Source organism: Oxyura jamaicensis, chromosome 11, assembly GCF_011077185.1.
Source record: "Oxyura jamaicensis isolate SHBP4307 breed ruddy duck chromosome 11, BPBGC_Ojam_1.0, whole genome shotgun sequence".
NCBI lineage: Eukaryota > Metazoa > Chordata > Aves > Anseriformes > Anatidae > Oxyura > Oxyura jamaicensis.
The window spans coordinates 7,843,188-7,869,910 of NC_048903.1; the positions used below are offsets into that span (position 1 = coordinate 7,843,188).

Sequence of the window (26,723 nt, forward strand, 5' to 3'; positions counted from 1 at the left end):
AAACAAATTTGGTTTCTATAAAAATAGAATTTTGAAGTTGTTTTAAAATCTTAACAGCTGCTTTTTGCATTAATGTCAATATTGTAAATACTTTGTTGCAATTTCTGTAACACTTTTATTGAAAACCTTACTAAGAAAAAAATCAATCTTTTTTTAAAAGTATTTTTAGTGAGTCAGAAATTTCATACATCATTTGAATGTTTGCAGTAAGAAAAAGAAAGGAGAGAGAGGAGAGGGAGAGGAAGGGCAGAGTCCAATATTTACTAGAAATAAACATTAGGCAAAAATATGAGAGAGCCTACAGGGTCACTGCGAAATCAGGGGGCAGAATTCTTTAAAACACAGGTGGGATGGAACAGCTCTTTGTTTGTGGCACTTTCAAGTAGCTGTGAGTGGGATGTTTGCAACTGCTTTGTTTCTTTTTTGTTTGGTTAGATAACTAAAATAGTTTAATTCTGCACTCTGAGAGCAGAAAGAGCAGTGAATTTGTGACATTGTGACTTAAGAGTCAAATCTTTTTTCTTCTCCCTGCTTTTTTATATGTATTTGTTTCTTTGTGTGTACTTTGTCAGTACTGTTAGAACTTAGATGCTATGTGGCTGGCTGGCTGAAGAGTGATGGGCTCCTAACTCTTGCTGCCAGGTGATTTATTAAGAAATCTACTATTGCTTTCTTCATTTTCTTCATTCTGCTTAAAGTAAAAAAATAAAAACAATAATAATAATAATAAACAGGGCAGGATAAAGCAGGAGCTCACAGGCATGGTGTGCCTCTGGATTGAATTAGTGACTGGTGCCTCGAGGCGCATGGCTGGTTGCTGGTACACAGGAAAGCTCATGTCACAGCTTCTGTGTACACCATGGGAACCAGGTTAAATTGGCACTGGAATGGGCTGTAATCAGATCTAGTTTTTCTACTGTAGATGTACTGAGAGCCAGTTTGGTGTTCTGAAAAGACTGTGGCAGTTTTAGTTTAATTTTAATATCCTGAGAACAGTACTAAGACTGAAGGCTGTGTCAGTAATAGGCTGACAAAACTTTTTTTTTTTTTTTTTTTTTTTTGAACTGATGGTCTGAGAGACTTCATGTTAGAGCATTTCACAGTCTCCCTAATTTGAAACCAGATGCTGCAATAAATTCACAATCCAGTCTGTGTGCACAGGGCAGAACTAGCAGGACCCACGTCATCCCCAAGAAAAGTTATGCTCAAGGATTCACAAATGAATTCTTCGTTTCACAAGGGATGAAATGTGCTGTCTCAGATTACTTAGTTAATGCTCCCCGGTTCAGTCGTTGTTTGTGGTGTTGGGCAGTTCTGACTAATGTGGAAATAGCTTGTGGCCTCTAAGTTAGAACTAGGGATTAGTGCTCTTCTGTGAATGTAGGTGAATTGGATGAATACGGGGGCTTGAAACTGATGCTGCCTCACTTAAAGTTGTATACAGCTTAGGTTGACAGCAGGTGTGCAGCTCTAAGGAGTTTTTTAGAATGCTATTTTTCTGAAGAAAACCTGCAGTGTATACTCATGTAATTTGCTATGTACGCCTTGCACTAATCATAATTTTACTGTGTGTCCCTCTTTGGAATTGCTAACTGTAAACTTGGGGGGATGTTCCTGAGAAGGACCAGTGTCTTATCTTTTCCCCATCTTAACTCTGCACTGGATGATTTGCACTGGTGGCTAACACAGCATGATGAGCATATTCCATAACCTTTTATACCGAAGAAGTTAGACAAAACTTTTGGTTTTCTCTGTTTAGGAGGAAGGAAGACCATCCATTCTGGATTATGCAGAAGTGGTAGTTGTCCTTGAGGTGGAGCAGACTATTCAGTCAAAATCAGCAAAAAGAGAAGGGAGAACATGCTGCTTTTGAGGTTGAAGCTACGCTTCTTCCTGTCCCTTATGCGACTTACAGCCTCTCATTTGGAAGCGCTGTGTGGCTGGAGAAGCAGGTAAGAAAACTTCACAGGTTTCTCAAAAAACTGTTATTTATTTATTTTATCTGATGCATGTATAATATGGAACAAACTTTGCAAGTCTGAAATGGTGGTGTTGTGTGTTCTTCAAGAGACCTGAGGGAGCTACATTGCCTACTCTTACATGAGAGGATGAGCTCTGTGGTTCAGTTGCCTTTCCAGAATGTGGTTACTGTTCTGCAACAGTAACTATTAGAGGAGGGGATAGGAACCCTCCTCCTGAAAACCTGAGTAAATCCTGTTAGATAAAGCAATTATCTCATGAATGTATTTAAGAGGTGCTTTCAGGATAGAGATTTATGGTTTTAAGTACAGCAGGAGTCTGACCCTAATCAGGCCATATCTGGACTCTTAGCTCTTTTAATTTCTGTAAGTCACTAACTGACTGGAAATAACTTGAATCAGTAAACATGAGAAAGTTGATTCATGTTCATATGCAATGTACTTTCTAATTTCTGCATATTTATATCCTTATATACTGCTGTGTTAAAAGAAAACCGTATAACACTCTTAACCTCTGTATAAAACATGTAGTTATATTATCAGAGGCCATAAGGAACAAAACATTCATTATGTCCAGAATCTTCAAATGCATAAATATAAATATCAGTTTAATGGTTTAGGTTTTACAACTGTGGCATTGTTCTGTCATGATTCTGAAATGAGAAAAAAAAAATTGCTTCTGCTGTTGCTGGTAGCCTTGCTGGTTCCTATAGTGCTTTTGGAAGATTTGGAAGATGCTATTTAGTTAAATTTGGATTCAAAGAATTCTTTTAATTGAGTTACACAAAACAGTTACATTCAGGGGAAAAAGAGAGAGAGAGAGGGAGAGAGAGAGAGAGAATAAGGACACAGGGTGGATAAGGTTGATTTTTGTAAGCTTACAGTATATACAGCATTTTATAAAAGACATCCTGGAAATATGGTTTCAACTTTTTAAAGCATAGCTAGCTTTGTATCAGAAAACTATGACAGGGAGGCTTACCACTCTAAATTCAGTCATATAAATTGATTTGCTATTGGGGTTCTTTGGATTTTAGTGATTGCTGTAGAGTTTAGGGCAATGTGATCTGGATCTGTTTAAATTTCCAGAAAATACACTGATTTACCACAGTGTTGGAACTGAAATTGCCAGGAATCCTATTATCTTCTAGGGTGCAAAAGTTGATGTCATGAAAAAGAAAAATATTTCAATTGTGATTTCTCAAGACTTGTCATGGGGGTCTAGTAAAAGATACTTTCTCTCTCTAGAAACCCTGGCTTGCACACGTTTTTCACTAAAGATGTGAATTACAATATTTCTTGAATTCAGACATTTCACTAGATGTCATGCTGATTGTTTATAAATCTTAATCCTTAAAGGAACTATTTTGTTATCAAATTAGTCTCTGCACAATATGTGCCACAACAACAGTCACTCGTTCATCAAGGGTCTAAATACTAGACCCTAAATTAAGTTGAGAAAAATCCCATTGACTTGAGCTGTATAGGACCAAACCCCAGACCACTAAATTTTCTTCGAGGTTCCTAGTATTTTTAGGGTGGTACCTAATCTTGTCTTAGAATTTTCAAGAGACAGAGAAGTCAAAAATAGTGTTGTTTTACCACCAAATTTTCTATGAAATAAAGAGAACAGAACGAAGTGCCTGGAAGGAGTGTAGTGTTTCCAGCTGTCACTGCACAGTAAATTGTAAGCATTTAGCTGAGGCTAAGAGATTTTTGCTTCTGTACAGGAATAAACGTAGCTTAAACAGAGCATAATATTCAGAAGTCAGAGCTAACTTAAAAAGAATTATCCAAGATGAGTCATGGAAAGATTAAAAACCTTCATTTTTAGCAAAGCTGGTGAGCTGTTAGAAAAATATGACAGCACTGAAATGAATCACTGCCATGCAAGGATTTAAGGCAATCTGCAAATTGTAACATGACAAAGCAGATACCTGCCTTTATCTGTGTAGCTAATGACAAGTGATGATAGTAATTTCTGAAATACTGAAGAAACAGAATCTTCTGAGAAACAAGAAATTATTTTCTATGAAAAAATTGTAACCAATGTTTAGCTGAACTTTAGCTATAGTGTACTGACACTTGAAACACCCTAGAAAATACTTGATTTCGGAATAAAAGTTGAACAGAAACCTATCATGGTTTTAAGTATTTTAACAAGTTCCATGATTTTTTTTTCTTAATCTACTTATTTTTTTCTAGAGAATTCTGGGTTCCAATACTATAGTTCCACAAGACTATTATTTATTTATTTTATTAATTTCTTTTTCTGTCTTCTGCATGTTGTGAGGGAACTAATCCATGCTTCTAAAGTAACAGATGAAGCACAGTGAGGTGTCAGAGGAAAGGCAGACAGTTTTAATGAAGTAGGATTCCAATTCGAGATATTCCAAGTCAGACTCTTTCACATCCACCATTATTTCTTTTAAGTGACTTATGATGTACAGTAGGTAAGTTAGTATCTATGTACATGCGATTATTTCTAAGCAAAATTTAATTCCTCCTTAAAGCCAGCTTCCTTGTGATTTTACTTGTTTATGTACTTTGAAACTAAGGAACAGTAGCTCATGTTGGGCAATTTTTTATTGTAACCCTTGAGGCAAATTAAATGATTAAATAAGACGAAATTTTTTGGACGTTGCATTGGACAAAGTCCTACCACCACAAGCAATCCTACAAGGAGTCTGCGAAGATGGAACACAAGTGGATTCCTTATATACACTTGCACCTGCACCAATTATAGCAACATGGGCATCAGGTGCCTTCACTCACTGTTTGATTCATGTCCCAGTGCCAGTTCTGTTTACAAAAAGTGGCCTCTGACCACTAGCTTTCCATGATCGTTAGAAAACAACACAGGGGCATTTATTGCCAACCCTTTATTTTCCACAGCCTGTTCACCAGCTGTGAACCAGAGAGAGAAGAGTTTTAATGACCCCCTGTACACTCACTCTCATTAACTAGCACCTTCATTGAGGTCTCTTGGAGTCTTTTGCTCTGTACACTGGATTTTTCCTGATTTTAGGAAATCTGCCCAGCACAGTGGTTCATAGGTTAGGCAAGAGTCTGACATGAAGCTGAATAGAAATTTATAAAGAATAACTACTCAGACTAGGACTCTTCAGCCACAGAATGTAATAATGCCACCTTGACAGTCCCCTTCAACATAAATCTGAACACATTTAAATCTATCATATTAAACAGCTCTTTTTGTTCAACAAAGAGAAGGTAAAGCTTGCTTATTGTTAGTTTCTTAAGAGGTTACAATGTAAGTCTATGTGGTTAAATATATTTAAAAAATTACTAATTAGGCTTTCTATAGTAATAGTTGCAGTTGGAATTATAGATAATCTATAGAGAATAATTCATGTGGCCAAAGTATTGTAGAACATTCATTTTTGTAGACGTATGGGACTGGGAAGAATGGTTTGACGTGATCATGTCTGAATATTGCTAAGCAGGCTCTGATGAAAACCACTAGCAGTTTTTTCACTGTTTAAAACGACAAAAAAAGGGCAATCAATGGTTTATATGAAATACAAATCTCATTTAAAAGTAAGAGTTAAGAAAAAATTCTGCGCTACCCATAGTAAAAGAAAATGCTCAAGGTCCATCTTCCATGATCATGAGTTAAATGTTGATTTCATAGTGCTCTAACACATCCTTCTCTGATTTTTTCCCTGCTTCACACTGAAGTGTCATTCAAGAAAGCAGATTTAAATTGCTTCAGGTTGCAAAATAAAAACAAGAAAATAGTTTAAAATTTCTAATTAAAGCCGAAAATATGGTGCTAAGTGTAACTGAAATGAATTTATCTAAAGTACTAACAGTTGTGGTAACCGAACCTGCTGCGAGTGTCACGTTCCCATTAGTACGAATGCAGCTCCTTAGTTAGCATGATCTTTCGTTTTTCTGTTTCTTTTTCTTTAGGTCCAACTGTACACATCAAAGCCAATATTGCATTAAAATTAATGAGACGAAGCATAAAACCAATCTAACGTTAAAAAGTTCAACATGCCTGTCTGTCATAGGAAAACTTGTAATTGGAGTAAAAATATTGAAGAAGCAGCATGACATTTTTCTATTTATGCTTAAAAAGTTGAAGGAAATGTGTTGAGAATCCACACAGCTTAGAGATCTTTAACAAATTGTACTTTGGTGGTATAAGGAGCCAAGTGTGAACTGGAGCTGCATTATAAAGTTAGTGAACCCAGAAAAACAAACATTTCATGCGTGCAAGTCAGCTCACATTAGCCCTGAGATTTCTCCAGTGTGGAGCTGGCAGTTCTTTCTGATAGGCCTTGCCTTAGACACATTAGTTGCAACAGTGAAGTGTCTCACTTTACAAATAAATGGACTTCAAGCCGGCGATAAGAGGTACTCAGGCAGGTAGCTAAAGAATTTTTTTAGGTGGCAAAAAAAGAGTGAAGTTTCACTAAGTATTAATATATTTCTTCTTCTTCCATCAACTTGCAGGCCTCTAATGCTGGGAATTAACAATTCATTGAACTCAGCTGTGATTGCTCTGGATTCAAGTAAAATTTAATAAACCATAAACCAAAAGAAGTTTTCTTTTTAGCCAGATGAAGTGCATAATTTTCCTCCCTCAAGTATTGAATTCTATTGATAGTAATGAGATTAAAAATTATTCACAGTTAATCTAAAATAAAATATTTACCAAAAAAATCAATTTGAATGCAAATTGGAATGACTCTTCATTAAAATGAAAATACATGCAAGCTTGCAAATTTTACTTGCCACATATTGGCTATGGAACATAGTTATCGAAACAAAACTTTTCATCATAGAAACAATAATGGTGGTTAAAATGGCTTTTAACAGCAAAAGCAGTAACCACAGTATTGTCTAAAGATTATTGGGAATCTCTCTCAGGGTATCTGCAGTTTTTGCTTGTGACTCTGGCGGCTTTGGGCAAAGGCTGTGCTTGTACCCTGTTCACTCCAGATAGGCACCTCTGTGTTAACGAGCATCAGAGAAACTGCTTATATTTCAATTCTTTTAAGACTTTGAAGTTCTCCTTGATATGGCACATACATGTGTCACTGAGACCTAGCACAAGAGCAGGAAGAATTGACAGTCACAAGTGCAAAGCAGGAAGAAAAAAAAATTAATTAACAAGATCATGGTTTTAAAATTTCATAATTGTGTCAGCTTCCCTACAAATTTAGGAAACACAATGCTAATAATGTATTTATGTTGTGAAGAGGTGGGACTGAAACAAATTTAGAGTGTGTTTCTGGGAAGTACCAGTTTCATATTTGATCTGTTGAGTAGATTCTAATTAGTCCTTATGAATGTGTAGCAGGTAATTGTTAAGTTTCTGTAGAAGGATTTGAGTCACATAGTGGAGGGAGGGAGGGTCATATACTTTAAGCTTCTCAGAGGTTATTGCAGGAAATCCTTAGCTGCTATACTCACAGCACATCGTCAGCAGTTGTTGAGCTTAGAAGGTGGGTATTTTGAGTTTCAGATGAGGTGTGATACAACTAGTGGGACCTCAGTGACATGTGGAAATTAATAGCGATGGATGAACAAGAAGTGGAAGTGCATTTTTTTTTTTTCACTTTGGTGTTTAGTTGAAGCCCCAGATTGATGGGTTTGAGCCTGAAATGTCAGTGTTCTGTTTTTGCATCACTGATTTGCTCATGGAATTTCAGGTTCTGGAAAACAGCTATGGCAATATTCTTTTTAAAAAAGAGGATTAATGTCCTTCAAATTTAGTGCTGCATTGCTTGCAATATAATCTTTGTTTTATAAAGTTTTTAATATCTAATATAAGTTTTGTGGCTTTGGCAATGTTTCCTCTGGGAACATTTTTGGCCCTAATAAGTTTAGCATCAACAGAAATGTTCCATCATTCAGTGTAATTGAGTTGGCCAATTAACTGTATGTAAAGGCCATGCCTACCAAATGCTGAATGTATGAAGTACGCTCTTTGGCAGAAGCAAGGTCACCTGCTCCATATGTTTGCTTTCATTAAGATTGTGCACATTTCATCTGAACATTAAGCTAAATTAACCTAATTATCTGTGACAGCTAATTTTCTTAGTGATAGGGAAGTGTTTAGGGAGTATATTTTTAATATAGCGAAGGATCATCTATAAGTTAGAAATTGGAGCCTGAAAAATACATTAGTACTTGTGAGGAGAGCTCACCAAACACGTCAGATGAGAGAGCAAATTAATAATTAAGGATGCGAGAATATATAGAAGAAATAGTTTAGGGCCTGGAGGAAATTGGAAATTCATGTTTGTGTGGTGGTTGCTTTTAGTATTATTATTTTTTGTTGGTGGCGGTAGGGTTTTTTTTATTATTATTATTATTTTCTATCTCTTGAGAGAGAGGGAGAATAATTCACAAGCAGAGGTCAACTATTTTATAAAGAAAATGCAGAACAAGTCTGGGTGGCTTCTTAACTTTTCAGTGCCGGCCCCTGAGGACATGGGATGGGGATATTCATGTATCTTTAGTGCATCTCTTACCAAAAATACTGGGGTTCTGTCACTGAAAGTGTCTGAAATGGCATCTTATTCTAGGAAGTGTTAACAGGCAGTGTTATTCAGTTAAGAGGCAGTTCTCATTTTCTCACTCCTCTCCCAGCTGCTGTAGCACAGCAGTTTTGTCCTCACTTCTTTCAATCTGCTCTCCCACAGGCCCAAGCAGTGTCACTGGCTTAGCTCTGGACAGTGGCAGGTCTCTTTTGAAGCAGCTGGAGCTGGCTCTTCTCTGGCATGGGGCGGCTGCTGGGCTCTGCACACAGCCCTTGAAGTGTCCCACTTTACCTTCGTCCTGCTCTTTGCCAGTCTTCGCTTCATTTTGCATCTCTCACTGCTCATCAGCATTCCTTCATGGCAAATTCCCAGGGGGTGTAGATGGAAATGTGACAACATGCACATTTTGAAAGGAGAGGTTCAACAGAGTTAAGGGAGCAGGTCATTCCACTTTGGTTTACCAAGTAAAATAAATTTCAGAAACAATGGTCTCTCTTACTGAAAATGTTTTTATTAGATGCAGCAAAGTTGCTACTTTTTTTTTTATTATTATTATTGTTATTTTATTTTTATTTTTAAAGTGTTTTAATTAAATGCTATTTTCTAAGGTTTGCGATATCGATGGGATATCTTCTAGTAACTCAGTGATGACAGCATCTTTTGCTTTTGTAGCACGGACAGATATTTATATTTTATGTAAAACAAGGTAGCTGACATAATTAGACAGTAATTTGTGACTTCAAATGTAAACATTTTAGGAGCTGCAGAATGAGAAGTGAGTGCTAATTAGAGAGCTGTTAGCCAAACATATATAATTGGGAACAGACTGACAGACTATTCCAAACAGCAGGCTATTTATAACTCCACACTGTTTTAAAATTATATTTTGTTTAAAACACTTTGGACAATGCATAACAGGAGTGTTTGATGATTTGATTTGCACTTTAATTTCTTTAAATAAAGTGAAACCTTGCAAATGTGAATGCTACACAGGCTAGCTGTGATAATTAAAAAGTATTATTAACTAGATGACTTTGAGGCTGAACTATTTTCTAATTTCTTTAGGAGTGGGGGCTCCCTGAAGAGAATTGTAAAATCAAGTATTACTTAATTATGCTTTTAACAATAAAGGGCAGTTTAATCAGCAGCCTCTCAAAAGCCCTTGTCTTGTAGTCATTTATTCCAACAATGAAAATGTCAAGAGATACTTACATTATAAAGCCTTCTGAAAATACAGTGTACCTATTCACAGACCCTAACTTTTAGTATAGCTGTTCCTATGGACATTTACCTTTCAATATCCATACAAAATTATTACTTTAACTGTTTTCAGCTAACTGAAGTGTGATTTACTACAAGGATTTTTTCATTTTTAAAGGAAAACTTAGAAGATATTTGGGCATTGTGAGCATTCTTATGGATAGGGTTGAGAATGTGAATTCCAATAATTGCCCTTTAAAGAATGTGTTATGTTTCAGAGGCTGGAAAAATTAAATGTACTCTGGAAACTATTTTAAAGCTTAATAGGAGTTTTTATGTAGATCTTAAATGGAAATATATGTTAGTTTCTTTTTAGGAGAAATCATATGGGGTTCTGCAAACTCATTTTGAAAATACGCACATATACTGACACTGTTTAGATCTCTGGTTGGTAAATTTAAATAACTTACCCTGTAGTAAAAGAGACTACAACCAAGATGGCTAGTCTCTATTGTACTATGTTTTTCAGTACCCACTTTTTATTATTTTGTTTTGTTTTATTCTTCTCCATGTATTTTTTTAACCCCTTGATGTAGTATCTCATATTTTTATTTATTCTAGAATAATAAGTGAACTGAGTGGAGAGAAGAACTGGCCACACAAAATCCTGAACAAGCAATTTTATTGAAGAAACTAGACAAGACAGGAACTACTTTCTTGTAAGTGTGACTCTATATTATATTTCTCCTAGATAATTTTGTTCAAACCTAGTCAATATTTTGGCTTGTTAAATGTGTGTGAACCCAGATTAACTAAATACAGTTAGTGAATTGTATAGATTTGCACTGCTATTACTGAGAGAATCTTTTAGAACAAAAAGCTCTATAAGTCTATGTGGTTCTGGACTGATCACAATTGCTAGTTAAAATTTAAGCTACTTTAAGATCTCGATGTTTGTCTTCAGTGACCTCATCATATATCTCTGAGTATGGACTTCTATTTTGTTGACATTGTGGCATTTTGATTAAGATTAATCACCCCATAGCTGAAATGTTGATAGAAATGTCTCTTTGACTTATTTCTGTTATATCAATGCATGTTCAATAATACTTGATTCTGATATTTCATAAACTTCTGTAATTGTAAAGGGATTAGTTGAAGGTTGGTTTAGACATCCAGAGTCTCCCTATAAAAAGAGAAAACAAACAAAAAATAGAGCAGCCTTTCTTTAAACACCTATGTTTAACATGTTAAAGTAACAATTGACAGAATTTTAATGACTATATGTGTTGGGTCTGTCTGGGATGGAGTCACCTTTCCCTGCAGCAGCCCACACAGTGCTGTGCTCTGCACTCATAGCTGGAACAGCACTGGTATCACTCCAGTGTTATGTCTATTGCTGCATAGTGCTGGCACAACATCAGAACTCCTTCCAGGCCCCCAAGAGCCAGCAGGCTGGGGGTGGGCAATTGATGGGGAGGGGACATCACCAGGGCAGCTGACCTAAACCAACCAAAGGGATATTCCATAACACCTGATGTCACACTGAGCAATAAAAGGAGGGCTCTCATGGGGGAGGGTCTCTCCTGAACAACCGGTACGCGTTTTGAGGCCCTGCTTCCCGGGACGTGGCCGAACATCGCTCGTTGATGGGAAGTAGAGAATAACTTTTTTTTCTTTCTCTCTGTGCTTCCGCGCGGCCTTGTTGTTTCTTTTGTTTCTCTTTCTCCCCATTCCCCTTTCCTTAATTAAATCATTCTCATCTCAAACCTCGAGCTCTTTGTGTTGTCTTTTCTCCCCCTTCCTCTTTGAGGAGGGGAGGAGTGAGAGAGCGGTTGTGGTGGAGCTCGGCTGCCCACTCGAGTAAAACCATCACACTATATCTGTAGTTATTGCTGGAAAAAGTGGTATTTTTTTGTTGTTCAGAAAGCAGAATTGCTATTCAGAAAATGAATCATCCTGTTGTAGAAGCTAAAGGCAGAAACAGCAGATTTTAACCAAAGTGCTCTTAGATTTCTCAGCTTTGCTGTGAATCAATCGCACTTTGACAAGATTGTGCAGGTACAATGTGAAGAGCATGACACAGCTCTTCTGGCAATGTCACCTCTGCTAGGAGCTGCTAAGACTATTTATACATAAAGTAGAATTCTAGTTGAACAGCAGCATTCCCTTAGTTTTAGCTTTGCTGATGAAAGAGAGCTAGTTCAAATAAAACACAAACACCAGAGACTCTTGTTTTCATTTAAGTGTGTTTTTATTAAGCTTGACAGCTGAAGCTATCAAATAATTTTACTGTTTTAAGCTTTATAAAACTAAAGACAAAATTCTGTCATATACTCAGAGAACATATGTACAGATACAAGCCTTATCAGTTCCTTCTTAAGTTAATAGGAAGTTGATCAAACTCTAGAGTGGTGTGAGAGACCTCACAAAACACAGTAATGTTTCAGAAGGAGGTAACTTTTTAAAGCCCCTTTGTGATAGGATGCCCAAATCTAAAACTACAGGTAGCATAAGATTGGTTCATTTAGGACATGTATGATTTGAGTAGTAGTACACTGAGAGAGATGTAAGAAGAGTTTGGCAGTTCTGGGTGTTATGTCATTGGGTAGTTCTGTAGAATAAGTCTTACCACTGGCAGCATATGAAAAGATTCTCTTAATCAGATTCTGTTGATTCATTATTGCTGAAAAAGCAAATTATTAGTCGATTAATGACAGCTGCTTCTATCAAAATGCAGAGTAATCGTTATTTTTAATCTGGGGTGCTTGAGGGAAGGATGAGACTTCACCAAAATTTTATTACAACATTTCTTGTTGCATTTACTATGTCACTTTCTATGCTTTTGTAGTCTTAAGTTGTTTTGCCTTTCACTGTAGCTTTCCTAATTGAAATATCACGTATTTTTTGAAAGTAAAGTTTGAATACAAATTGTTCAATATTGAAAAGTGCTTTCCAATTATAAATCTATAAAAAAAAAAATAAAGGGAAAGTTGAATATTTTTCTTGGCTGGGTTGACAGTTTATTTTTCCTTGACACTCTTAATTCTCTCATTAAAGGTCCCTGGCTTATGTTAGCCTTTTCCTATTTGCATTGCTTATTTAAGGGTTTAATTGTTTTTTTTTTTTTGATTTTTTTTTAAAACTATTTTGTTTTCAGTTTTATTAATGCTAAAGACTATTTTGGACATGTATAGTTTCTCATTTGCCATTTCTAGTAAGAGGAAGTTTAAATGTGCAAACACTGGAAGAATTTAAGAATGTAGATCACAATAGCAATTCATAGTGCTTGCTGTTAAGCACTCATTTCCAGACATCTAAAAGCCAACTGATTTCAGACTTGCAAAGCTTTAAAAAAATAAAAAAATGCGATGCTTTTCAGACTATGTTAGTGTTCTGACATTCCTGTTCTGCGTTAGAATAAAAAATAAACCTCATTACCTTTTTCACAAGCAGTTAATTATGAAAGCAGTAGGAGTAATTAGCCTTGTTTCCAATCCATGGTTAGATTCTCTTATCTAAAAAGGCAAATCAGCAAATGCAGATTAAAGTTTTTCTTGTGTTTGGGATGTTCATAATCCTTTCTCTGGTATATGATGAGAGTTGGATTCATATTGCAGATTTTAATAATGCATCTACGAACGTAATTAACTTTGAGATGCCAATGCAGTTATTGTTGATTGAACTTGGCAGACAAATTCAGAGATTTCAGAGGCACAGGTGGGCAGATGTGAATACACGCAGAAATGCACGTGCCCTCAGAATGTGCCAATTTGCCTAGTTTACTTAACCTCATGTTAAAGACAGACTGAGAGACAGACACAAGATTATGAGCAATAATTTCACTAAGCAGTTTTCTACCATACAAAATAGTGAAGTTCATATTATCAATGATGCAATCCACAAGTTACAAATTAGGTTTCTCTTGTAAATTCCTGAAGAAAATGGCTGTCCTGGTGTTGGTGTATCTAATGGTATATCTAATAATATGAAAAACTTTCCACAAAATTTACTGCAAAAGTATTGGTTTCTTACCTTGGGGTTATGATGAGGAAAAAAAACCCAACTCCATAGTCCTTAAAAGTGGGTCTAGATGGATCCGATTGAACTAGGCAGGCACTTTTGACCACATTAATGACTGGGTTATTTAAAAAATACAGGAAACATGGATCAATTTCTTCATCTGAATAAGCATATGATAAAAGAAACTGCTCTAATTACTAATGAAAGGGCAGCTGAGCCATTTGAATGAGAAGTCAGTTGGCAACATCTGTTTTCTCTTCAGATACTTCTTTATCTCTGAATCTCCTGTCTTCAGTCTCAATTTTTGATTCTTATTTTGTCTTAATCTCTCCATTAACATTTCCCTCTTCACACATTAAACACAGTTTTATGAACGCATTCTTGGAATTCTACCTGAAATGGCCTATTAAGCATTATAATTAGTCATGACATCATTAATAAGCTGGAAAAAGCCAATTATGATGCATCTGTGAACAGTAATGAATTCTAGAAACTCAGATATTAGAAACAAAATATATTAAACATTTTATAGTATAAAATGTGCTATAGGGACATTACAAAACAAATTAATTTGCTGATAATATTGTAGACATAAAGTTTCAAAATTGGGCAGTGTATGTTTTCCACAAAAAAAATATTCTGGTTTAATTAAAAAAAAAGTGCAAATAGGCAATGAAAGATACTTGGAACCCTCACAATTTATATTTTCTCTTCACCTAATGGTATTTTTAGTATGTGTGAAAGAAGAAACCAGACAAAAAATAGTATTAACTCCATAATTGAACGATTTTGATTGACCAGAATGGAAATTTCATAGAAAAGGTAAAGACATTAGGTGTTTTAATTTTGTTTTTAAACTTCAAACTTGTTTGACCTAAAAAAAAAATATCCAGTGATGTCAATAACTAGCTAATCAATGTTTAAATATTCCCCTTCCTTCCTCCCCAATCTAGAAAGATTTACATGCATGTTATTTCTTTTTATTAGATTACAGATATAGTTTTGTATTTTGTTCAGTACACTTTACTTTTTTTCTTTTTTAAATGAAGCTCTTTTTAAAGGTGAGGTTATAACTGTTTTGTGACCAGCTGTAAGCAGTAGTTTGATTCAAGCCAGTAGATCTACGGTGTAATTTCTATCATAAATTAATGATTTAAACTTGAATCATAAAGCAGGGTAACCCATAGGATTTTTCTGTCTCTTGTGGTTCCTTTCAGAGCTTCTGCTGGATCTGCTCCTGGAGTTTGTCTTGCTAAACGCTTGCAAGGTTGCCATTAAACAGTGCCTTTTGGAAACTTTTTGGAGCAATCTGGCGTGTCTTTTGTTTCAACAAACCTCATCGGGATGTTTATACAAATGGGCACATTTAGCCTAGACTTAAAAAATCTTGACATTAAGCTATGCCTCCTTGAAAATAAAGCATGCTTTAGATTCTTTTATCACCTTGTGGTGGGAGGATTTATTTAAATACCTAAGCTGTCCAGGTTTAGAATAGGATTTTTCTCGTCCTAAATTTTGTGCTATGCATGAAAGATAATTTACTATATCCAGAAAAAAAATATCTGGATGCCTTCTAGTAACTGGAGCTCTATTTAGAATTTTTAATTTTGCTCTTAAATCTTAATATACTTGCAGTCCAGTGTATAACTCAGAGTATACCATGAAACTGAGCTTTTCTCTTTTACTTTAGTATAAATAAATGATGAACATGCATTGAGGTGCACTCAGATTGAATGAATCATACTGACTATGTGATTGCAGTGGTTACTAAGCCTTTTTGATTTGTGCACCCTGTTAGTAAAAATAAATAATTCTGAGCATTCACCCACAATATGTGTATATGTACGCCACTGTTGTTTTATGCACATTATAGAATATAAACATAGAAATTTTAAAACCTGAAAATAAACAATCATAAGAAAAATCATTATTAAATTACTTTTGAGAGCAAAAAGATTAAATACTGTTAAAATCATTACAAGTAAAATTGTTATTAAAATTATAATATTTTTAGTGAGAAGAGTATGATTGAATATGTATTGTATTTGGAAATCTTGGTTTAACAATTCGTGACACAGTGGTTCAAAGCTGCCTCACAAAGACACATAGATATAAACAGAAGTGCATTGTTGGCTATTCTTACAAAATCATAATATTCATTTTTGAATCCTATCCACCATGTGAGAGTTTTTATTGAAGTCTGGCTAGTAAATTTCCATCCTCCCTGATGCCAACCAGTTGCTCTGACAATGCAGTCAAAAGGTGTTTTCATCGTCTATTCTCACCTGAAAACATTGTTCTCTTTGTCCTCCTGCCCAATTCTTACCTTCCTCTGCCTAAGCACCTGCTTCCTGGCACTCTGTTGTCCACTGTCTGCATATGCTGCTCAAAAGTCATTCAGATCAGCATACAGTAAAGCTTGTCCATGCTATGGCTGAGGAATTAAAAATCAGAGGAAGGTAACTGATGAAATCAAGCCTCAGATGGCTACAGAAATAGTAGCTAGGAAGTATGTTTTAATTATATTTTGCTACTGCTCTAACTTTATTTTTAAATATTGTATTTTTCTTCTGTTTCTTGCATGATTAATCCTATTTCTGATTAATTTGAAACACTAGGTCTGTGCTACTCCCACGTATTACTCCTGGAGGGATAATGTGCTTCAGTGACAAATGTTAACTGAATGAGCTGCATTATCTTTTCTTGGCATGGCAAACAAAGAGGAAAAATCATTTATTTCCAGTTTCAGAAAGCAGCCTTAGGGGATCACACTAGCAGTGCTTTGACTTCAACTAAATAATTGTGGTAGCTTTTCCTTAGTTTTACCAGCAGACAGGAGTGATGACACTCTTACTCTGTTAGTGGACTAGGAAACATAAAACATCTGTGGATTCCATTCCAGATGAAACAGCAACCCCCTTTATCATCCGTTCAACACAATCTTGTTCTCCGTCAACTCTATTCCTCGTTCCATAAAATGAATATATCGGTCTACTAACTGAACAATTATAGGTAGTTCTAGACTTTGATGGCTTAAGATAATGTGACATTAGAGATCCAGTGAGATGTTTGAATGAAATAGTTCCTGAGCATTGCTACAGGAACACCATGTAGACCAAAGGCATTATTCTTCTGCTTGCCTTCCCTGGGAGTGTGTGATGGGTGACAGCAGAGATGGGTGTAAAGGTCCTGTGCAAGAAAAAAAGAGAAAAACATTGCAAGGCAGTTGGCTTTTAAAAGAGATGAGGAGACAAGTGAAATGCTAATAAGATCGAGCTCTTACTGCATGTTAGTATGTGCTTTGTTGTGTATATGTATATACATGTACACGTGTGCAAGTGTGTGTATATGTTTATATGTGTATAGACTTGTACACACACATGCTGATCTGATGACTTCAGAGCAGCACATAGGAACAGTGGACTAGTGCCAGGGGTCAGCGCTTAGACAGGGAAAGGTAAGAATTGGACAGCTGGAGAAAGGGATTGGTATTTCTGGTGAGAACGTGTGTGTTTGTGTATATGTGTGTGTGTGTGTTTCACCATGAAACACATGTTATATCATCACAGTGAATTGATGTGGCTGGATTTTCCAGTAACGTTTTGTGGAGGAGTGCTTTAAAAAGGCCTACATGCAGCAGAAGAGACACAATCATGGCTTCTGGATTTTGTTTTATTTATTTTTTAAATGAATAACTTTCATTTAAAAAATGAATGAAAAATGAATGAAAAAAAATGAATATTTATTTTTTATATGAATAACTGTTTACTTTTTTGCTGTCTGATCTCTGACTTTCCACGCAAACCTGTAGATAAAGCATTTATTTGTATATTTAAAGACAATAAATATATGGTACCACATCTACTGTATAGTAACTACTGGCTGCTATACTATCCAGTTAAGTTAGCATAAGTACAATTCTGATAAATGTTTTATAACTGCTCACAGCTGTACCTTGCTGGGCTAATTTAACTGCTATATGATTATCTTAGTTGGAATGACATAGAAAAATAGAATTATATTTCCCTCCTATTTTCTTTAGATTTACCATTTTATTCAGAGAAATAACATCTGGTTTTAGTTCAGGAGTCCGTATTTGAGAGTTTTTCGCCCTGTATACTTACACACATATATATCCTTGATTTTTGGCTGTGTACCTGGCTGACTTTAATGTACATGACAGTTAAGGTGTTGTTGGCTCCTTTGCATGAAAGCTATATTCGGAATGAAAGAAATTCATCTGAAAACAGAGTTTGGAAACTTTAGGCAAATAATTACACTTATGTAAACAAATTGGGTTGTTATGTGCAGAAATGAAAATCAGGCATGCACAACAGGACAATGGGCACATGGAACAGTGGTAATCATAACTGTAAATCAAGCATGCAAATACATTATTATAATATGTAGGTATGGTGTATCATCTTTATCTGAGGATTGTAATGCACTTTAGAATCATACACTTTTCATTGAATGACTAATGTGTCTATATGATAAATTCATCTCCCTGCCCAATCACGTTATACCACCTCCTCCATTTTGTTAAATCTTGCAAATATCTTCTTTTTTTTGGGGTGTTCTTTTAGTGGGCTTGTGGAAATTAAAATCTGGGTTGTTTCTGTTAAGTCTACAAGTCAGAATTTTACTGTTTTTTAGACCAGCCTAGTATATATGGTGTATATAAACAGCAACTAAAAGACTAAAAATTGTCACTAGTAGCATTGTTGAAGATTTTACACACTGCCATCCTGTTTCGGAGTGGTTGTTCTTGCTTTTTTTACAGCAGATAGCATTTTTAGGGGTGCAACCAGTATATAAGGTGATTTGTTTTGCATTCTTTTACCTCGTGTGTAACCATGATACCTTCTTCAGGGTTTCAGATTGGTACAAGCTATGGTCTGTTCTGTCCTGTGCATATTCCATCTTACTAAGAGTCATTTCTACACTGGGTGTGCATTCAATTTTTAACATTTGTGGAAGTTGGGGCGTATAATAGCACAAGCTAAAAATAAGAGGTTTGCCTAGCATCGGTCATGAATGTGGTGTGTACTTCTTCAGGTGAGTGAACTGATCACATCCAATAATCAGAGACCTATTGACTATCCCGCAGTCCTTGTACTGTTCAGAATTTACAGATGGCACACGTTATAGCTAAGTTCTGACATTTGTTACTCAGCGCATTTGTTACTCAGAGCCGTTTTAGTTAGCTTTGACAAATGGTTGACTCTGTCATTTTCAGTAATGAGAGTATGCATGAAAAAGTAAAGTATTTTAAGATCACTTATGGTGAATTATATAAGTAATGGCTATTGAGCTATTAATCAAGTCTGAATTGTTAGAAGTCACTGAAGCAGTATCTGCAGGATGGTCTTCTGTCTCCTACTGTTTTTATGTAGGTTGTGAAAAATGGGATTTTTGTAACAATGATTGATTGGTCTAACTCAGTTTTGGTTATGAGAGTTACAGATTGTATTTCTTTTCTTATGTTCAGGTAGGAAATTGATGTAATTTTCCCCAGCAGAGGACACTGTGCTTCTGCAGTTGGCATTGTGGTTTTTTATTTTGCCAAAGACCCATGGAAACAAATGAAGTAAGATATGATTTTGTACTTGGTATTCTGTACGGACACCATGACTGACATTGCAATTATAGGTTTTTGCATTGTTTATGCTTCTCCAAAAGCATATCTGAGTGCTTTGAACCACTGGCTGAAAAGTTCTGTGCTAGGTTTTATTATAGTGTATAATTGCATTTACCCTCTAAGGCCTCCAAGTATGTTTGTACTTTTCTCTTGTGCTCTAACACTATTTTTATTCATAATTAAATAACTGAATGAATGAATATGCTCAAAATCATTTTTGTAAAAGAGTGATTTAGCACAGTTTTTGAGTATTTATGTGAAAGTATCCTGTGCTCTTTGTTTTATTTTCTTGGTGTTTGAAGGCTGTTGATGTTCTTCCCCCCCGCACCCCCCATCCCCCCCATTTAAATAAAACACATTTTTTGCAAAGCATACGTTGTGCTGGTGATGATACAGTATGTACCTATATATTATTACAGCTTTTGTATATTATACCTATTATATATAGCTTCCTTGATTCTGGCCTTGATCTCTAAACTCACATAGAGATGCATGTATTCCATGAGCATATTCTGCTGAAGTACACTTGGATTACGGAGTACGAAGAACATCATACTGTTTTAAAACAATGTAAGTTTTTTTTTTTTTTTTTTTTTCAGTGATGTGAATTAATCTAACTCTACTGATTTCATGGGAGATTAGATATTTTACATCATCTAAGTAGCTATGCCTTAAGTTAAAGCTTTTAGAAAGCACTAATTGTATTATTTTAAGAACATATTTATTATCTAGCTGTTAACTAGAATTGTTAAAGTAACAGAGGTGAGGTAGGGAAAAGTAATTCATCTAAAATTGTCAATTCTTCTCTTTGCAATGTTTCTGTAACATGTTTACAAAGAGGTGATTAGGAAATCATAATCACAATTCTTTGGAGTCCTTGTTGCAGTACCAGGACAATTTAACTAATTAGAAGTATAACAAAGGAATATATGATGAGTTGTTCATTTGCAAGACAAACATAAACCTACCAGTTGCGTCAATGGAATACTTTGAAATGTTATCATAAATTAGATCCATATAACTGTTCATCACAACAGTTCATCACAAAAACCTTAGGCATTTATTTATGTAGTCTATCACAGAATCACAGAATAGTCTAGGTTGGAAGAGACCTCCAAGATCACCGAGTCCAACCTCTGACCTAACGCTAACAAATCTTTCACTAAACCATATCCCTAAGCTCTGCATCTTAATGTCTTTTAAAGACCTCCAGGGATGGTGACTCAACCACTTCCCTGGGCAGACTATTCCATGGCTTACTTTTGCTTATAAATCCTGTTTGGCCATTCAAAATGTAGTCTGTGGATTTCAAAATGATTTACTAGTGAAGATCATCATCATTTATGGCCTCCAGTAAATACACAGAGAAATAGAAGCACTGAGTTATGAAATGAATTGTCCAAGGAAGTTTCTACACCAGGTCAATAGCAGAATGAGAGAACTTCAGATTCTACTTTAAAAGGGAAAGTTGGAGTATTCTTCCTTTAAGTTATCACAGCCTTTTTTATTTTATTTTATTTTTTCTTCCCTCACATGAATCTAGAGTATCAGACTCTTTATAAAAGTATTATGCAACTTTGCTCAAATGAGCCAGCTACAGATGAATGACTTCTGGAAAAACGGAATCATCAATGAGGATATCAAAACAGCAGCCGAGCTACCGGATCAGACAATTACCTGAAGGCAAACTTAGTTTTATAGCTCAGAATTGTCACATTTTCTCTCTGTCGAGATAAAGAAATACCAAGTTAAAAAAGAAACAAACAAACACAGGATCTTCAAAAATGCATCCCAAATCCAAATATAAGTGCACATTTTAATTAAGTTTTTCTTAAAGTTGTAAAGCTGTTAGTCTTATGGGCTGTTATATAACCCTGACTACAAGTACAGTTCTGGGAAGTATAAAACCTTAAATTATATTTTCATATGGTGGTGGGGGGGGAAGCCTATAAATGCATGCTTGGAAAATAACTGTAGTGATGTGACTGTTTTAATTATATACACCTTCATATTCCTGAATACCTGCTTTAATGCTTTAATGTTTGCGAGGTTTTGTACTCAGACATTTCAGTTCCACATTTCCATTGTAATCTGAAGTTAGATTTTGACTGAAATTGTTACCCAAAATTCCATCTGTTAGATGATTCCTGTTCCAAAATTGGTGTAGGATACAATCCTTTCCTGTGTTCTTTGCTGGGGATTAGGCCTGTGGGATTGAGACATGAGAAGGAACTTTCTCTGCTTTAAGATTTATTTTATTTTATTTTGACAGAACTTTGCCAAAAGTATTTATATATATATATATATATAAATAAATATATACATATATAATTTTTTCCTCCCCATAGAGTTGTATAGGTGTATAACCTATCCTTTTCTGGTTATCTTTTGGCTTTTTGTTATTGGTATTGTATGGCATCAGCTTTTTCTTTCACCTGTGTTAAACGTTCTAGATAAGACCAGAAACCATAAGAAATTAAAAACATTAGAAATCAGCCTCTTGAGAGTTATCTTCCATTAGAGTTCTGCATAGCTGGGCTGTTTAGAGAAAGTGTAATAAAACAATCAAACTGCGCATGTCGTCTTTGTTTCATGATCACTATGACCCTACAACTATATTTGTGGTTTTCATATGACAGTCTCTGCCATGAAAATATGGGACGCTTGTTTCCTCCATTAGTGTCTTTGAGATTTCATCAAATAAAAGGCTTCCCTCCTGTGGTCCTATTCCTGATCGCTACCGAGATAAATAGCCTTTGATTTAAAGCCTCACTTATGTGATATTTTTTAGGTCTCAGGCAGAAATTAGAATATTAATATAATTATGTTCATAAATGTATATAACAAAATACAGGGGAGATAGAATCCATAAAAGTTAACTATGGAGTTGTCACAGTTTATTGTACATGAAGCCACCTTAAAACAGTGTACTTGGCTGTCTTTCACATCTGAAAGTTGACCACTAAATTTCACATGAAAGGCAGTCTTTCTGCATTATTACTAATAAAGTACCGAGAAGCACTTAGGTGCATAGTGTCATCTGCCATTGCTTAAATCATTCAGTGAATGATACTTTCATGCAGGGTATGCTACAAAGAATTCAAACTTTTCACTGATGGCTGTTAGGCAAAAACATTGTTCAAAAGATATTGATGAATGCCATCCAGAACTGCACTGAAGCTTTTTAAATGAATACTGCCTTTTGTAGAGACATAGGTGGACTGAAAGACCATAAAATAGCTTAGAGTGTTTTAAGGAAACCTTATAAGAAGTTTCTGTTTGCAGTGGCTAGATATGAATGTCTTTGGATTTGGGGGGATTCTCATAGAGGCTGGTAGCAAAATAAAGACAGAAAACTTTCATGGAGTGTGTTTTCTGAAATGTTTGCTTTTCAAATGGCTACCTGGGAGTAGGCGTCTTAATATAAGGCAGTGCAACATACAGGCAGTTTTTCAAAGTTACTTAGAGATGACTAACGGTACCACTGAACACTGTTACAGTACTGTCTTGGCACTTTAATTTCCACTGTTTTTCAGGTGAATGAAATAAATAGGTGGTTTTCAAACTCATGCATTTGATGTGCTTTTGTTATCCTTGGGACTTGTGCTAGTTTTTCCTTTCCTGTTTCCTTTTCCTGGTTCTTAGGCTCTGTTTCTGTTTTTCTGATGCATCAACATTCAGTTTCTGAGTGTTGTCCTAGTTTTTAGTCTCCTTGGTCAACTAGAGGGCTGGCTAAATAATGCACTGTTAGGGCTCAGCCTCTGAACTGAGAACGATGGAACTAGAAGAATCTCTCTGTGTGCTACAGACAAGCACAATGTGTTCTGCTTTATAGTTTTATTATTTGGGACCCTGGTGTAATTAAAAGTAAAACGACTTCCCACATCAAATTACAGTTCATGTCTAGGTACCTAATAGACTACAAGATTATGAGTCTTCTGTGGCTTTGTACTTGTGTACAAAGGAACACAAAACCATGAAAACCATGCTATCTTAAAGCTGGCTTACCAGGTTTAGTTACTGGGGAGGTGTCGGGGGGCAGGAAAACCTTGTTTATAATGGAAATAAACAGCTAAAGGGGAGTATTAGGGTCAGTAGGTGGTAGGAGTGCTCTGATTTATCCCTTCTCAGAATTTGCATGTTATTGAGACAATAAGGGAAGGATAGAGTTTTTCTTCTAGGGACCAAAGCCTTTTGTGTCAAAACTATACAGCATCACTCCTGTCACTGCTTGTGCTGTCTCTGAATTGACATGTGTCCTGCAAATGTCATCCAAGCAAAGGAGATCCTTGTGTATAAGTGAGTTGTTTTAAGTTGTAGGTTTGCTGGGAGTTATGAGTGGGTATGATTTAGGCATGCTTTAGTTCACATCGCAGGTAAGTGTATTTTGTTGTATCTAAGGAAGGAGCACTTTGACTAGTACAAAGAATAGAACAGAGCAAGTTGATGTAATAATTGATAATTGTCTGGTCTAATTTGGTGTGCAAGATAATGTATGTGTTTTGTGTTCAAACAGTTTATAAGGATCACTACACCATTTATTTGCAGATATTAGAAATTAGTTAAACATAAAATTTAGCTTCAGACAATATTCTCCTAAGTAGAAATAATTTGAATTATTCAATGTTGACATTTTTAAACAAAGTCTATTTGTTCCAATGTTGTTAGATATTTAACTGCCTGCAAATTGCTGCCTCTAGAATGTTGTTGAAATTCATAAGTATATTGTGTTATTTCTGTGGGCAATTGATTGTAGTAATTTGATGCTACTACGAAAAATGCTTGATATTTCTAGTTATTTTTTTTGTAATAAATTATTTTTGAAAGATAGATGCACAAATACGCTCTATTGATGTTGCTTTAACATGTGGTTGAGTTGTCGTACTCTGTTACTACCAGAGTTCTGTTTCCAGTTTGAGGGATTGCACCTACATTTTAAAATTGTACAATTTACAGTTGATTGTTTTTCATGAACTGAACTTTGGTCATTAGATTAAAACAAAACATAACAAACAAACAAACAAAAAAACAGAACACACGTCATCAGTGTTGTACAAAGCACACCATAGAGCTTGTGGGTCACTCAGACCTGAGGTATAACTGTGATTTGTTTTAATTTGAGTTCTACATTGGGAGTAAAACATTCGTATTCTGTGCAGTTATTCGATGTGTTTTGGTTGGCTGGTTTTAGATTAGTCATTTAATGAGAATGGAGTGTGTCTGGGGAGCTGTAATGCTTCTGCCAGTTTCTAAAGGCTGTGCAGCTGAGGAAATCAGTTTGAGCTCTTTGAAGAGGAATGGAGCCTATTTTCTTCAGATAAAAAAAAGAGTTGAACATCAAATAAAAATGTGCTACTGTCCCACGTATATTGTCTAGTGGGCATGTGTATATGGATCATCGAATACAAAGAGCTGGATACTGAGCCCAGTCCAGAATGTGAGAGCAGGAGCTTAGTTTTCCAAGTCACAGGTGAAACTTCAGCAGGATGTTTTGGGAGTTGGTGTCCGTTGGTTGGTCTTGTATTCTCTGCATTGAGAAAAGCTGGCTTTCAGCCTTTCAGGTCGCTATTGCTCACCACAGTCAGCAAGACAGTTAACAAGTTTTCACTGAGGTTGTTCATGTTTTGAAACACTGTGGCCGTTACCATCAGTTTTGAATGGACGTTTACTTTTTCTAATTCACTAAGAGTACTTCAGTCCCTAAAACAAGAGTAGTGCATCAAATCATCCTGTCTTGATTTCCCTTGATCTAACCATGTTCTGTCTAGCTGACCCACTAGGTACTTTATTCACTACTTAAACAGTAGATTAAATTTGTTCTACAAGAAATGAAACAAATAAATAGATAATGCCATAATGATTACAAAAACTAAGTTTGAAAGTATTTTGTGCATTAAATGAATTCTGTCAAGTAAATAAAACTTATTCTGTCCATTTAGTATAGGTGTTCTGTCACCAAGATAAATGGACTAGGTAGTATAAATATCGGTGTGGCTGAAATGCATAACCACGTAATTACTTTGCCAAGAAAATCCTAACCTGCTTTAATCATTCCATTCACAGCATAATGTAAAGTGATTTAGTGGTAAAATGAATCCACTTACAATTTCTGTTATGGTCATAATGCAGTCCCTTTGTAGAACGTAAATTGATGATGATAATTTTATGGGCAAATGATTTTTCAATTAAAATGTCTTTTCACAGACAAAACGGGAATGTTACAAACTGTTCCTAATAACTGTACGTCAAGGTGGAGGCATAGAGGGCTGTCAGATGTATCCACTAGAGTCTCAGCTGAAAGAACTCTTATGTTAAAAATGTGATTTATTTTAGTCAAATTTATAATTTACTTACATTACACATGCAAAGTACTTTTATTTGGCCCTGTTGATATAATAACCAGTGTAAGAATTTACTGTTAAATAGTAGCAACTGATATTTCCCTTTTTAAAGTCTTTTTATCTATTAATGATAAGTTATGTTTTAGTAATTAATTTCATCTAACTATGCTCTATTATCTTTATTGCAATAGTTACAATGTCTAGAAGGACTAGAATAAATCACTGCAATAAAGTCATCTTTAATTTTACATTTATGATGAGGAAAGAAATTATATTGCTCAGCCTAACTAGAGTAACTCCTTTTCAACACAGGAGGGTACTCTTTGATTATTGCTACAGCATTAGTATACTCTTAGCTGCTTATATAGCACTGGTGTCATCTTATTAAGTGAAAATGACTTCAGTCTTTGGTATCTTCTGCACTTAAATGCTGCTTTTCTTATTAGTGGTGTAAGCCAGCCTACGAAATACTTGTGTGGTAACTCTTCTAAAGAGCTTTTATCTGGAAGATCATTAAAACATTATCAAGTGGCTCTAAATGTGCTACATATCTAATTTAAGTAACTCTATTTGATCTTTTTCCCCACTTTGATGTAGCTAAGCATGTTATCTTCTTTAAATAGTATTCTCCCAGTATAAAACAGGAATAAGTGGAATGTCTTCCTCGTTGCACTAAATAAGATGATCTTTATATATTTATTGAATTCATACCTAAGTACACCTCTGTCTTCCCCTCCAAGGTATTGGACTACTTCAGCTTGCTACTTTCACTCTAGTCTCGGTCTATTTTTTCTGTTCTTTTATTATTCATTTTTATATTCAGTAAATGTGTATTTTGAGGAAAAAAAAAAAAAAAGCTTTTAAATAAGCTGAATAACACCTGTATTTTTTCTCCTTTACTTGTATCACTGTATCACCTGTTTTTGTGAGGAAACAAGAATGGAAAATAAGGATTTTCTCTGCCTAACAAATTGTCATTTTCAAGTTGAGAAAATAGAATGGGGAGGAAAAACTGATTCAAGAA

The 26,723-nt window shown here is 35.4% G+C and overlaps 1 long non-coding RNA gene across 2 annotated transcripts in view; it reads left to right on the forward strand.

Annotated features, from left to right (window-relative positions):
* Positions 1-26,723, forward strand: part of LOC118172738 — a 273,272-nt gene that overhangs the window by 42,726 nt on the left and 203,823 nt on the right. Inside the window, exons 2-4 of one of the 2 annotated variants that reach the window (XR_004753842.1) lie at positions 1,760-1,952; positions 5,913-6,021; positions 10,316-10,413. This is a non-coding gene — a long non-coding RNA (uncharacterized LOC118172738). The remainder of the gene's footprint in view (positions 1-1,759; positions 1,953-5,912; positions 6,022-10,315; positions 10,414-26,723) is intronic. The other variant, XR_004753841.1, reaches the window with a different exon arrangement.